The following is a 13,920-nucleotide window of genomic DNA, read 5'->3' on the forward strand; positions in this document are numbered from 1 at the left end:
ATAGCTCAGCGATAAGAGCGCGTGCTTAGCGTGCACGAGTTCCTGGGTTTAATCCCCCAGTACCTCCATTAAAAAAGTAATAATACATTTATAATATGTATATATATCAATATAATATAAAACAAATTTATAAATACAAATTGAATTTATATTATACATTTTAAATTTATTAACATATATAGGGATAAATTATGGGTTGGGGATTAACAGACACATTACTATATATAAAATAGATAATCAAAGGGACCTACTATAAAGCACAGGGAACTATATTCAGTTTCTTATATTAACATATAATAGAAAATCTGAAAAGAAAAAATATGTATGTACATACATGTGTAACTGAAATAACTTTGCTGTACACCTGAAACTAATATTGTAAGTCAACTACACTTCGATAAAAACTTAAACAAAATAAAGTAATTAAAGAACCTAATTACCACTCCCCCAAAAAAACTTTAAAAAAAAGCGAATAGATTTACAGAATACTACTATCCCTGTTGTATTCAAGTTTTAAGATATCTTTTATTAGATTTTTCCTTTTCTAATCATGTACTGGAAGAATATATATGTCCATCAATTGCATATGATCATCCACAAAGTAGATTTAAGTAATAGAGGAAAGGAAAAAAATAGAATTAGAAAGAGATAATATATTGTACTTTTTCTTAGTATAATACTTAGTATATCAGAACCTTTTAAATACAACTGAAGGGCTCCTTTTTTGTTCTGTTTAAATTATTTCAAGCACTGACCTAAGCCCTTTACTTTATCCATTATCTTAATAATGTTCAGGGCAACCTTGTGAAGTGAACATCATCTTCAACACGCAAGAAGAAATTGTTTGCAAGGTTGAATTTTTGTTCTAGGCTGTACAACCACCAAATGGGATGTAATTCCAATAATGAAAAGAATCTTGTTATGCTTTAGAGTATGTGTTAATATTTTACCTTTTCATATTGGCACTTGTATTTTGAGAATGCGAGCAGGTACCCAATTAGGTACACCGTTACTGTATCAGGTTATGCTTCTGTTCTTTTTCTAATTAGATATAAATTACAAGAAGGCAGAGCTCTGCCCCCAGGTATCCACTCATGAACATTTCCGTTTGAGCTACTTAAAAAAAAAAAACATAGAATGAAATTCTAAGATGTAAATTTACATACAGAATTTGAAACTTTCCGTTATTGTTGATATGCACAGAAACAGTTTTGTGTATGTATCTATTGAAAGTATTGCTAAGAATATTACATAAAGTAAGTTTTCCCTGATCTTGTCTTCATGGTCTCTCAACTGAATAAAATACATTTACTATCTTTTATGGAATATTATAGCTTATCCTTTTAAAAAATCTTTAAGACTGTTGTATCTAGTGGTTCCAGTTGATATCCTTGTGCTCTGACCAAGATGTTTAACCTCATGGAGTTGAGAGAGTTAACATAATCCATATAAAATATTTATTGACCCATAATCAGAGCTCAACAAATATATTTCATTTGTTGTATTAATTGAGGGTACAGTATTATATTAGTTGGAGGTACAGGCTAAACCATTGTAACAGAGGGATAAGATCTACATGTATTTTCCTCTCATATGACAGTCTAGAGGTGAGCAGTCTAGGGTCAGTCAGCAGGGTGGCTCTGCTTCCCTAAGTTTATGGCTTTCTTCCTGGATCCAACATGATCCTTCCACTTGCTTTATTTCCCAGCCATCTTGAAAAGGGAGAGAGACTAGGGGACTAGTCACTATAAGAGTAAGACATTTGCTCCTGTTCCAGTGGTCATAACTTATTCTCATGGCCATGTCTTACTGGAAAGGAGTCAGAGAAATGGGGTCTTGAGCAGAGTAGTCCATATGCCTACTGTCACAGTGGAAGAGGGCAGAACAAAGAGTGGAGCACAACTAGTAGTCTTCCACTGATAGGTGTTATTTGAAGAGCTGAATCTAAAAATGTACTAAAGATATGTGCACACAAAATGGAAGGTATATATAAACATAATGAAGAATAAAATTGTAGGTCATGAAAAAATAAAAAGACCCCTTGATTTCGAAACATATGAATTTTTTTGCATTGTTTTTTATTGAAGTGTAGTCAGTTGACAATGTTGTCAATTTCTGCTGTACAGCATGTTTCAGTCATACATGTACGTACATACAGTAAACATGAATTTTTAAACAATTTGAATTACAGAGTATTTTGAAGACATTTTATTTATTTTTTATTGGGTAAATTTGACATGTAACGTATAAATTTAAGGTATACATTGTGTTTGATACATTTATGTTTTCAATATGGTTGCCATTGTAATGATACTTACCACATTACATACTTACAGTGCAGTATTCTTGTCAGTGTTCAATAAACTGTACATTAAACCCCTGTTGCTATTTTAGTACTTGTTTAAACACTATTAATCTTATCCTGCCACTCTTCATGCCCTGATAACCACTGTTTTACTCTCTGTTGGTGTTGCTGTGTTTGTTTTTTTTAAATGTTTGGTATTTTAAAATTTCACATATAAAAGTGATATTGTTCAGTACCTACCTTTCTTGGTCTGGCATATCTTGCTTAACATAATGTGCTCAAGGTCCATCCATGTTAGTTTTTTTTTTTTCAGTAGTGAAAATTTTTATATTTAGAATTAGCCAGCTGGACTGAGTTTAGATGATTCCAATTTTGTTGGCAACATCCAAAGCATCATAATCAGGAGCCAGTCGTACATATGCCTTCTTCTCTCCATCAGGCCTGATCAGGGTATTGACTTCAGCCACGTCAATGTCATAGAGCTTCTTCACAGCCCATTTGATCTGGTGCTTGTTGGCCCTGACATGCACAATGAACACTAGTGTGTTGTTGTCTTCAATCTTCTTCATAGCTGACTCGATGGTCAATGGGAACTTGATGATGGCATAGTGGCCAAGCTTGTTTCTCCTAGGGGCGCTCTTCCAAGGATATTTGGGCTGCCTTCTGAGCCGCAGTGTTTTGGGCCGTCACACACTGGGTGACGTCCAGATCTTTTTTTCGTGGCTGTGGATGCCTTTCAGCACTGCTTTCTTGGCCTTCAAATCCTTTGCTTTGGCTTTGGCTTTGGGAGGGGCGGGCGCTTCCTTCTTCGCTTTCAGCGCCATCTTCATGAAAAGGCCATCCATGTTGTTGAATGGCAGGATATCTTCCTTTCTCATGACTGAATAATATTTTATTGTATATATACCGGATTTTCTTAATTCATTCATTTGTTGATGCGCATTTTGGTTGTTTTCATTTCTTGGCTGCTGTGAATAATGCTGCAGTAAACATGGGGGTACATAATAGCTCATCAAATTCCTGTTTTCTTTCCTTTGGGTATATCCCAGAAGTGGAACTGCTGGATTGTATGATAGACCTATTTTCAATTTTTTGAGGAACCTCTGTGTTGTTTTCCATTATGTTTGGACTAATTTACATTCCCACCAATGGCGTATAAGTGTTCTCTTTTCGCCAATATGTGCCAGCCCTTGTTGTCTCTTACTTACTTGATGATAGCCATTCTAACAAGTATGAAATGATACTTCATTGTGATTTTTATTTGCATTACCCTGTTGGCTAGTGATGTTGAACATCTTGTCATATGCCTGTTACTTGTTTTGATGTCCTCTTGGGAAAAATTTCTATCTTATTCTCTGCCCATTTTTTTTCATTGGATTATTGTTGCTGTTATTAAGTTTTGCTAGTTTTTAAAAATATATTTTGCATATAACCCCACATCTGATATATGGTTTGCAAATTTTTCTCCTGTTCTATAGACTTTTTATTTTTCTTTCCTTTTTTTTTTTTTTCTGCTATGCAGAAGTTTTTGAGTTTGATGTGGTCCGATTTGTTGATTTTTGTTTTTGTGATTTTTGCTTTTGGCAGTATGCTCAAAAAATCATTGCCAAGACCAGTATTAATGAGCTTCTTCCATATACTTTCTTCTAGGAGTTTTATGGTATCAGGTCCTACATGTAAGTCTTTTATTCATTTCAAGTTAGTTCTTGTGAGTGATGTGAGATGGGGGTCCATTTTCACTGTTTGGCATGTGTTTTTCCAGTTTTCCCAGAACTTTTTGTTGAAGAAATTATCCTTTCCCCCTTAGATGTTATAGTCTGTCTTTTGAACATTAGTTGATTGTACATTGCAGGATTTAATTCTGGGTTCTCTATCCTGTTCTGTTGGTCTATATGTTTATTTTTGTGCAAGTATCATACTATTTTTATTACTATGGCTTTGTGGTATAGTTTGAAATCAGAAAATACAGTACCTCCAGTTTTGTTTTTTGTTCTCAGGATTGATTTGACTATTTGAGGTCTTTTGTGGTTCCATACAAATTTTGGGATTGTTTCTCCTACTTGTGTAAAGAATGCCTTTGTTATTTTGATGGGGATTATGTTGAATTTATAAATGCCTTTCGGTAGTATGGCCATGTTAACAGTATTAATTCTCCTAATCCATGAACACAGGATGTCTTTCCATTTGTTTATGTCTTCTCCAATTTCTTTCAGTACAGTGAAGACATTTTATTACTTTTCAGCACAAACACACACACTTTTTTTAGCTATCATGCTGGCAAATGGAGAAGCTGATCATCATATATCAATAAATAGATGACATTTTAGAAATTAAAGTGGTCTTATTCTTGGAAATGAAGTTAAGTTCATAGAACATTAACTAGCATCTAATACATTGATAAAGTATTTCATGATAAAGTTATACCTAAATTTCAACCGATATTTAAATTATCAAATACTCTGAATTAATGAGTTCTATAATGGTAAGAATTTGCTGTCTGTAAAAGGTTTCTGAAAATAAAGTGATGAATAGAAGCAGTTTGGATTTTTCTAAAAAAAAGTATTTCTGAATCTGCAAAAAGTTAAGGAAACAGAATGCTGCAGATACGTCAGACATCCTCATTAGCCGCTCTTGGCTAGCCTTCCCTGCGGAAAGGAAACCACAACAGTGGAAGCAAATTAGAAATCCCCGGGAGTTTTGGTTCTCCTTTGTGCACTATTTTCTTCACACGTCTCCCTTTCTCTTTAGGAATCTTAGACTTTTTCATAGCCCCCTTTGTACTACAGAAGGTGGGGATTGATAGTTATCATTTATACTTGGTTATTTAAGTCTTTGGTAACTCTTTGATCCCTCAGCAGAACTTATTTGGTGTTAGGAAGCAAGTATCAAAGCTATATTTTGAAAGAGGTAGCGTTTCTCCTCATTCCAAATAGATCTCTTTTTCCTGGCTGGGGACGAGTAGGGAACAGGGGACTAGCATGTCTGAGGTGAGGCAAATGATGTACTGAGGGGGAAGAACTGAAGGAGGAACATTCATTCTGAGAGTCATAAACTTGCAGGATCCTCAGGGTTAGTGGACATCTCCTGCCCCTGGTGCCTCAGTGGGCTCAGCCTAGTCCTAGCCCTAGGGCCCAGGGACAGTGAAGTCCTGATTTGCTCTGTCTTTTCTGTTCTCCATAGCCGGAGGCACAGACACTTGCCACCTACGGACATTACGCGAATTCCAGGCTTCTCCCCTACATTTTCTTCCCTGTGCCTTTCTCCCCAGCATATAATGTCTGGTCTTTCTTCCAGCTTTAGCTGATGCTTTTTAAGCCTTGCAGACTCATCCTCTGTCCATGTAAGTTGCCATGACTGTTCCACTAGTGTTAACGATGTATGCATTTTGAAATCTTCACCCAAGTGGCTCCATACTTCCCTTTTTCTTTCAATTCTAACCTGTTGTGTCTTCTGACAATGAAGGATGTTAGGAAAATCCAATTTTTTTTTGTTAACAGAGACTATTGTATCCCTCTGGTTATGTAAGAGAGTTGAAATGATGCGTGGCACCATGTTATTTGAAGGCTTTCTTAAAAGTAGATTCTGTCTGGATTTCTAACATGTTAGGCTAGAATGTGCAAATATCTTTAAGAAACTTATTTGTTAATTTTTCCTGGAAGTTTATTTGTGAAGTAGCATCATTCTGCCAAGGTATCATTGTAGAATTTCCTGGCTTTTGATTCACTTATTAGAATTTCGTAAGTTAAAGTTACATTGAAATCAATACTTTCATATTTCATTATGCTCTCAGAGATGTAAATACGAAATGTGTCTAAATATTGAGCATTCAGAACTCTTAATCCAGTTAGTATTTACATAAGCGTGTTAAGTGGAGAATTTCTTTTCATTAGTAACTCATGGGATTAACAGACTGATGCTTCTACTTTGGCATTGTGGTCACGTCATCTTGTGTAAACAGAATATTCAGTTTCTAGGTGGTGGAGAGTGTAATATATTAATCTGTTTACAGAAGAAGATAGTCTAAAGCAGATCATAATTAATCATTGGAGTTTCTGACGTGGGAATCAGCAAGATGCAGAGGCAACAACAGGGAGGAAGATATTTCCTTCTTCTCTCTGGAGTGTTGTTAAATAGCTGGATGGTATTAGATTTCCCTTTACCTGGTTCTTGAGTGAGATATATAGTAACCCTCTTCCTTACAGAAATGTTTCACGGGTAAAAGGGAGTATAAATGAAATGTGAAAGCACTCATAGATGCCATGAAAAAGTTAAATGCTTATTACATTTGAAAATGTAGCTTCATATTTATATTACTTTATAAAAGTAATATAACTATCTTCTAAAGGTAATGTAATTACTTTTCAAATAAAGCTATTTATTTTTATTTCCTATATTCTGGTGTTATGTATAGTTGCCTTATTCCCTCGATGTTGAAGTGGCATAACTAAATCAGTTACCATGGTTATGTAGGCCACTGGAGATTATCATTATTTTAGGGGGAAAACACTTTTTTCCTCTAAGTAGAAGGAAATCTATTTGAATACAGAAGTTACTGTCAGTAGAGACTGGACTCCCTTTATCCCACCTACTAGAGATTTTAAAGAAGCTTTCTTTTTTTTCTTTAAAGACAGTAGTTAGTTACAGTCATTTTCAAAGGTACAGAGTCAATTCCAAGGGGATTTCTAATCTTACGGTGACTTTCAATATTTTTTGAAGAGATTTTTTTTTTAAGTGAAGTACTAATTGTTTCACAGACATTAATAGTAAAAGATGATTAATTTTTTCTTTCTTACCTTACAAATCTGTTCCATTATCAATCGATTAACACTTTGTTATGCTAGTACTTGAGGGATAAATCATTAGTTATTGTTTCTCCAAATGCAATCTGATGGTTTGGTAATACTAATGACAGACAGGGTGACTTATAGTGGCTGTGCTCTTTTCTTGTGTGTGAACTGCACAAAGGAGAGGGAAGCCAGAAACTCACCAGTAGCCAAGTCTGTTGGCTTCTTCTCTGGGACGAAGATGAGTGGCTTAAAAGACTACCATCGCTACTGCACACTTTCAGTATGCAACCTAGAGCTCATTATTGTTATTTTTTTTTCCCGAAAATGTCATTAATGTCTTTATATCTAGAGCAGTGGTTCTTAGCCAGGGGCAATCTTGTCCCCCAGGAGACTTCTGTCAGTACGTGGAAGCACTTGTGATTATCACACTGGAGGCCAGGGGGTGAGTGCTACTGGCCTCTAGTGTGCAGAGGCTGAGGTGCTGCCGAGCATCCTCTAGTGCACAGGACATCTCCCCCTAGCCGAGAATTACTTAGTAGAAATGTCACTAGTTCTGAGGGTGAGAAACTGCCCTCGAAAGACTGAAGAATTTGAGGCAAGAATAAGAAATTCTTTAAAGGGATATAAAGTTGTAAAAGTTGGACATCAGCATGGATAGCTAGCAGTCCTGCTCTAGTAAAGCCATTTGTTAATAAGGTATGATGGTTAAGGGCGAATTAAACTCTGCAGCTTTTTAAAATTCTTATGTTGGCAGTGAAATTAATTTAGGTCGTTTGGGGTTAGGGACATTAAACAAGCAGCTCACTTAGCCTATGGTTAATTATTTTTTAATTTCGTCTTAATAGAATCTAGTGTGATCTCTTCTACTTTTAATTGCATATGAATTTTCTGGTCAAAATATATACACATTTCACTTACAGCTCCAGATATGCAGAGGGAAAGAGGATAGTATATTATCTCTGAAATTAAAAAACAAACAACAAAAACAAGAAGGTAGCTTCTTGTACATATTTTAATATTTCTCTTGTTTTAATTTTAAATGTTCTTAAAGGTAAATTTCAAACTTGACATATGTGTGAAATGTCTCCAACCCAGAAACTGAAGAATTCCTGATGCGCATCTTTTTCATGCTTACCTGAGTCTTTGTTAGAGTTTAGTTTCTCTATTTCAGGAATGACCCCTGGTATTTCACTTGTGTTTCTAGTTAAATATACTCACCTGTTCCTATGTATAGTATGGAGAAAGTGAACAGGCATGTTTATGGTTGTCATTTGTTCTGTTCCTTCTTAGATTTTAATATATTGCTCCAAAGTGTCACCATCAAATTCTTGTTTGTTTTTTTTTTTAACATTTTTTATTGATTTATAATCATTTTACAATGTTGTGTCTAATTCCAGTGTACAGCACAATTTTTCAGTTATACATGAACGTATATATATATTCATTGTCACATTTTTTTCTCTGTGAGCTACCATAAGATTTTGTATGTATTTCCCTGTGCTATACAGTATAATCTTGTTTATCTATTTTACAATTTTGAAATCTCAGTCTCTCTCTTCCCACCCCCCGCCCCCTTGGCAACCACAAGTTTATATTCAATGTCTGTGAGTCTATTTCTGTTTTGTATTTATGCCTTTTTTTTTTTTTTAATCAAATTCTTGTTAATAGGCAGTAGGACAAGTAGCATTATATGCTGTGGACGATTCACCAATTCTGACTTCATTCTTCCTAAATATTCTTCTTCAAGATAATGTCCCATTTGAAACATGAGAGTGTCCCAGCCAGGAAGCTATATCATATCAAATCAAATGAATAGAAGGAGTAGGGAAAATATTATCAGACTCTTGTGTTTGATGTTAGAATGCCTGTTTGATGTACTTATCACTGGAAAAGTATGTGTTATAAATCTGAGAAATTGTTTATGTGTATATATATGTGTGTGTGTATATGTATTTAATTACCTGTGTATATATACAGATCATGTTCACAGTAAGTCAGCCTAGGTTATATTTTGAATTCTTACTAATGGCTGTAATAGGCACTAGAAGTTCTGAACTAGGAGTCAAATCTAAAATAGCTTGGAGTTTACTATATAGTAAAGTATAAACCAATACCTTGAATTTTATGGCTCTCCATAATAGTGTCCTTTCAATCTTTGAGTAATTCCTTGTACCACACAGATTTCTTTTTTTTTTCCTTATTAATGAACATTTCCTCAAAAGTGTGGCTATAAAACCATCTTTATATATATATACATACACTTTTTTTTATTGAAGTATAGTCAGTTTACAATGTTGTGATATAATACCATCTTTTATCATCTCTTTGACTGTCATATACATGTGACTTACTTTGCTCTGAATTCTGACAGCACACTTTTCTGTACCTCTTCATTGGAACTCTAATATTTTTCCTCATATTGACCATTACCTTATTTTGTGTATTTATTCTATATTAGAATCTAATTATCATTTAGGTGTGGTATTTATATTTCATTATGTAATTGCATGCTTTCTTTTTAAGTTTCAAAATAGATACTGATTTTAAAATACAGAGAAGACCTTGTTAAAGTTAGCGTTCACACTGCTAGCAAACCTGACACAGTACTGATACCATTGTCCATTCACTAATTCAAGTCATCAGTGTTTACTGTGTCCCTGCCATGTGTCTGCTCTGTGTCAGGCACTATATTATGTGCTGGACTGTACCAGTGAACAAAACAGGCAAGAATCTCTGTCCTCTTAACACTAACAATGTGGTTAAGGGAAATAAATACATAATAAATGTGATACTTATATGTTAGGTGATGTTTGCATATGTGTAACGGTAACAAAATAGAAATCTGAAGCCATAAACATTTCGAAAGTACTATTTTATCTCAAAAAGCTAGGTTAAAGGGGAAAGAAAAAAAAAAGGGCTGTAATTTACTTAAAATGAAGATGTAGACAGTCAAATGTGAGTCTTTAAATGATACTAGTATAATGTCATTCATCTTATGAGTGCTTATGTCTTCGTAAATTTATGCAAACTACATTGGATTAATATATTTTAGCAGTTGGTATTGGCATTTTTTTTTTCCTGAAGTGTATTAGTTGAAACAACTGACAATATACTAGAGAGAACTAATGCATTTTAAAAGCTTGAGTTTTGTTTAAGAGATTGCAGTATTTGCTTTTTTAATCAAAGAAGAGAAGGGGAGTTTGAAGGGCTTATGTGTTAATTAAGAAATACTGTGTATTTTGTTATGGCAAAATTCATTTTTAATTCAGTAATGAATTACTAATTAGCAGAGAAATGCAAATCAAAGCTACAGTGAAGTATCACCTCACACCAGTCAGAATGGCCATCATTAAAAAGTCCACAAACAATAAATGCTGGAGAGGGTGTGGAGGAAAGGGAACCCTCCTACTCTGTTGGAGGGAATGTAGTGTGGTGCAGCCATTATGGAAAACAGTATGGAGATTCCTCAAAAAACTAAAAGTAGATCTACCATATGATCCAGCAGTCCCAATCCTGGGCATATATCTAGAGCGAACTCTAATTCAAAAAGATACATGCACCCCAGTGTTCATAGCAGCATTGTATACAATAGCCAAGATGTGGAAAGTCCTTCAACAGATGATTGGATAAAGAAGTTGTGAGATATATAACTAATGGAATACTACTCAGCCATAAAAAGGAATAGAGCAATGCCACTTGGCAGCAGCATGAATAGACCTGGAGATCATCATTCTGAGTGAAGTAAACCAGAAAGAGAAAGAAAAATACCGTATGATATCACTCATATGTGGAATGAAAAAAAAAAAAAAAAGAAAGAAAGAAAGAAAAAAGAAGACACTAATGAACTTACCTGCAAAACAGAAACAGACTCACAGATATAGTAAACAAACGTATGGTTACTCAGGGAAGGAGGATGGGAAGAGATAAATTGGTTGTTCGAGATTAGCAAATATTAAATAGTACATATAAAATAGATTAAAAAATAGATTTCGTCTGTACAGCACAGGGAACTATATCCAATACCTTGTAGTAACCTATAATGAAAAAGAATATGAAGATGAATGTATGTATATGTACATGTATGACTGAAGTATGCTGTACACCAGAAATGACACAACATTGTAAACTGACTTTCAATAAAAAATAATGCAAATAGTATTCAGCTAATTTTCAGAGGAGGAAGTTAGGTTTTGTTTTTATTTTCTTCATTGTTGGTAAAATATATTCCAACATCAATTCAGATTTAGTGTCACTAGTTATTCTTTACCTTAGATGAAGGACTCTTCACATATCTCAACATTTCTATGTTGGCTAGCTTAAATGATGGTAAGATTTATGATAAATAAAGTGGACTTTATTATACTTTTGAATCATTGTAAAATATCTTAAGGGAACTTTGATCTTTGACAGTAACCAAGAAGGAAAATGGTATCATACTTTCGTATTAATATATCTTTTAGAAACGAGACAATCTCAGTTGCTAGGAAACAAGTAGTTCAAAAGCCCACGGAACACTTAATAAAGAAAAAAAGCATAACGAAATCATCCCACATTGCAAAATTCAACTAAAAGGAAATGAAATTGATTTTGTGAATGTCTAAAGCAGTTGAGGGGACAGTGAATCTCTTTTCCTGTCTGCATTAGTATTGAAGATACATGAATTTAGCCAGCGAAGATAGTGAAATTAGAATGCTGACAAGAGGCATGTTACAACATTTTCTTTTGAACTCACCTATCATTCTTATAAGGTAGAATTTTATCTATTCACCCAATTCACATATATTTTTATGCCATGTGTGCTATCTATTCTTTTAGCTTTTCTGTCCAGAATTTCTTTTCAGCATCCTACACAGTTATGATGGTTATAATGGGAATCCTGAGATAATTGTATTATTTTATAAAGTATAATGGAAATTGTACATTTCTCACAATAGAGCTTATTTTTCATTTCAATAAAATGAATCTAGTGACTAATGCAATGAACATGCAGAGTGGTAATTATAAATAATGTTCATCACAACTTACAAAAATGCTTTCTTAGCATTTTTATTTTTTGAAAGAGTGAATCACTTGGGGAGTTGATTGTAGAACTACCCATAAAAAACAAATAAATGTAATACATTTAAGGGAACTCAGGAAGAGCCTGGGTTTCAGCAAGAGTTCGAGGTCCTTAGAAGATCGTCTGGTCAGGGGAAGGGCTGTCCAGAGCCAAGGGAGCCCCAGAGGCTGATTATTATTGTTGCCTCTCAGCTCAGGGCTCCTCACAGCTAACTCATTGTATTAGTTTTCTGTTGTTAATGTGACAAATAACTATCAATTTATTGGCTTACTACATTTGTTATATTACAATACTGTACATCAGAAGTCTTTTCCGTGGCTCACGGACCCTTCCCTCCCTCTTCAAAGCCAGCAACATGGGCCAGTTTCTTCTCATGCTGCCATCTCTCTGGTTTTCTCTTGCACTAGTACATTTTCCTCTTCCATTTTTAAGGATCTTTGTGATTACATTGGACTTACTAGCACAATACAGGATAATCTGTAAGTGCAGCTGGTTAGCAAAACTTCACATGCAAACTTAATTCCCCTTTGCCATGTGACAGGATAGTAACAGGGTCTGGAGGTTAGGGTGTCTTCAGAAGGTCTTTGTTCTCCCTACCACTTACATCTCTCAGTATCTGAAGACTGTTTTCCTCTAGTCTTTTCACTTCTGCTGCTGCTTCTGCCCTTGATCTGTCCAGCTGTCACCTGATGGTGAGAGAATCTGATTGTTTAGTGTATTACCTTTGTTTATATAGATCTTTTGTACCTGGCTTCTCACAGGTCATTGATTCAGAAATTAGTTGCTTCTAGGTCTGATATATTCTGATGCAAATAGGCAGGAAACAAAAGCAAACTCTTAATTTAGAATGTTGCCACCCATATGTGAGGAAATTCCCAGGGCTCCTTCATCAGGGACTGTTACAGGGGAAACTTCCCGTCAGGAAGATGGCTGGGGGCATGGCAGAGATCTTGATGGCTTGTCTAGGACAAATTCCATTGGAGGGCAGTAAATGTACAAGTATTGAGGGGGGAGGCTGTCAAAATTTATGTATTTAAGATTTAATATATGCCGAAATTTGACTGTTTCTCTTTAGGGAACTTAACTTACCATGAGCTGCCGTTCTCTCTCCCAAGAGGGGAAAAAATTAGTCTCAGCATTTCAAGGTTAGTCTCTTTCAGTTTAAAACAGCATCTTGTGGTCAATTATGTATTCAGTAAGTTCACAGTTCCAAATCCCTTTCAATAGTCTCTGTTTTTTTTTGTTTTTTTTTTTTTTGACTTTGCTTCTTGGCAGTGGGATGTAAGGAGAAACTTAAATGACAAGATACCTGGTGTCTACTCTCTTCGGTTCTTTTGACATGGATATTGAATGTGATTGTTGCTAAGAACTTGGCCAGTCTCTTCAGCCTGTTTAAGGGTCCCTCAACTCTGGATGGTTTTCATCATCATCCTTCAGCTGGACCTCTGCTTCCTGCTGTCCATCTCTCAGTTTCTGTGTTGAGGTCTCCTTGAACCCACACTAAGACAATCTCCCAACAGCTATACTGATCCTTAATTCTGAGTTACCTTTCTTGTTAATCCTAAAATGCTTTTCTGTTTCTACTCATCCTGCTGAAGCCAAGAGAGGTCCTGGGCATAGGGTGACATTGCAAATTCTCTGCCTGAATGTAAAACATTACCATTTCACTCGCTGCTGCTCTGGGAAGTGGTTTGTTCCTGAATAATGTGAAATAGGACTCAAACTCCTTTCACTTGATATTCCAATGCCTGAAACCCACTGTTCTCACT

General features: G+C 35.1%; 1 protein-coding gene and 1 pseudogene across 11 annotated transcripts in view; one reads left to right on the forward strand and one right to left on the reverse strand.

Annotated features, from left to right (window-relative positions):
* Positions 1-13,920, forward strand: part of CACNA2D1 (calcium voltage-gated channel auxiliary subunit alpha2delta 1) — a 425,155-nt gene that overhangs the window by 80,419 nt on the left and 330,816 nt on the right. The window lies entirely within an intron of this gene.
* LOC105062377 (large ribosomal subunit protein uL23 pseudogene) lies at positions 2,374-3,165 on the reverse strand (annotated as a pseudogene).

The sequence above is a fragment of the Camelus bactrianus genome, chromosome 7, assembly GCF_048773025.1.
Source record: "Camelus bactrianus isolate YW-2024 breed Bactrian camel chromosome 7, ASM4877302v1, whole genome shotgun sequence".
In the NCBI taxonomy this organism is placed as follows: domain Eukaryota; kingdom Metazoa; phylum Chordata; class Mammalia; order Artiodactyla; family Camelidae; genus Camelus; species Camelus bactrianus.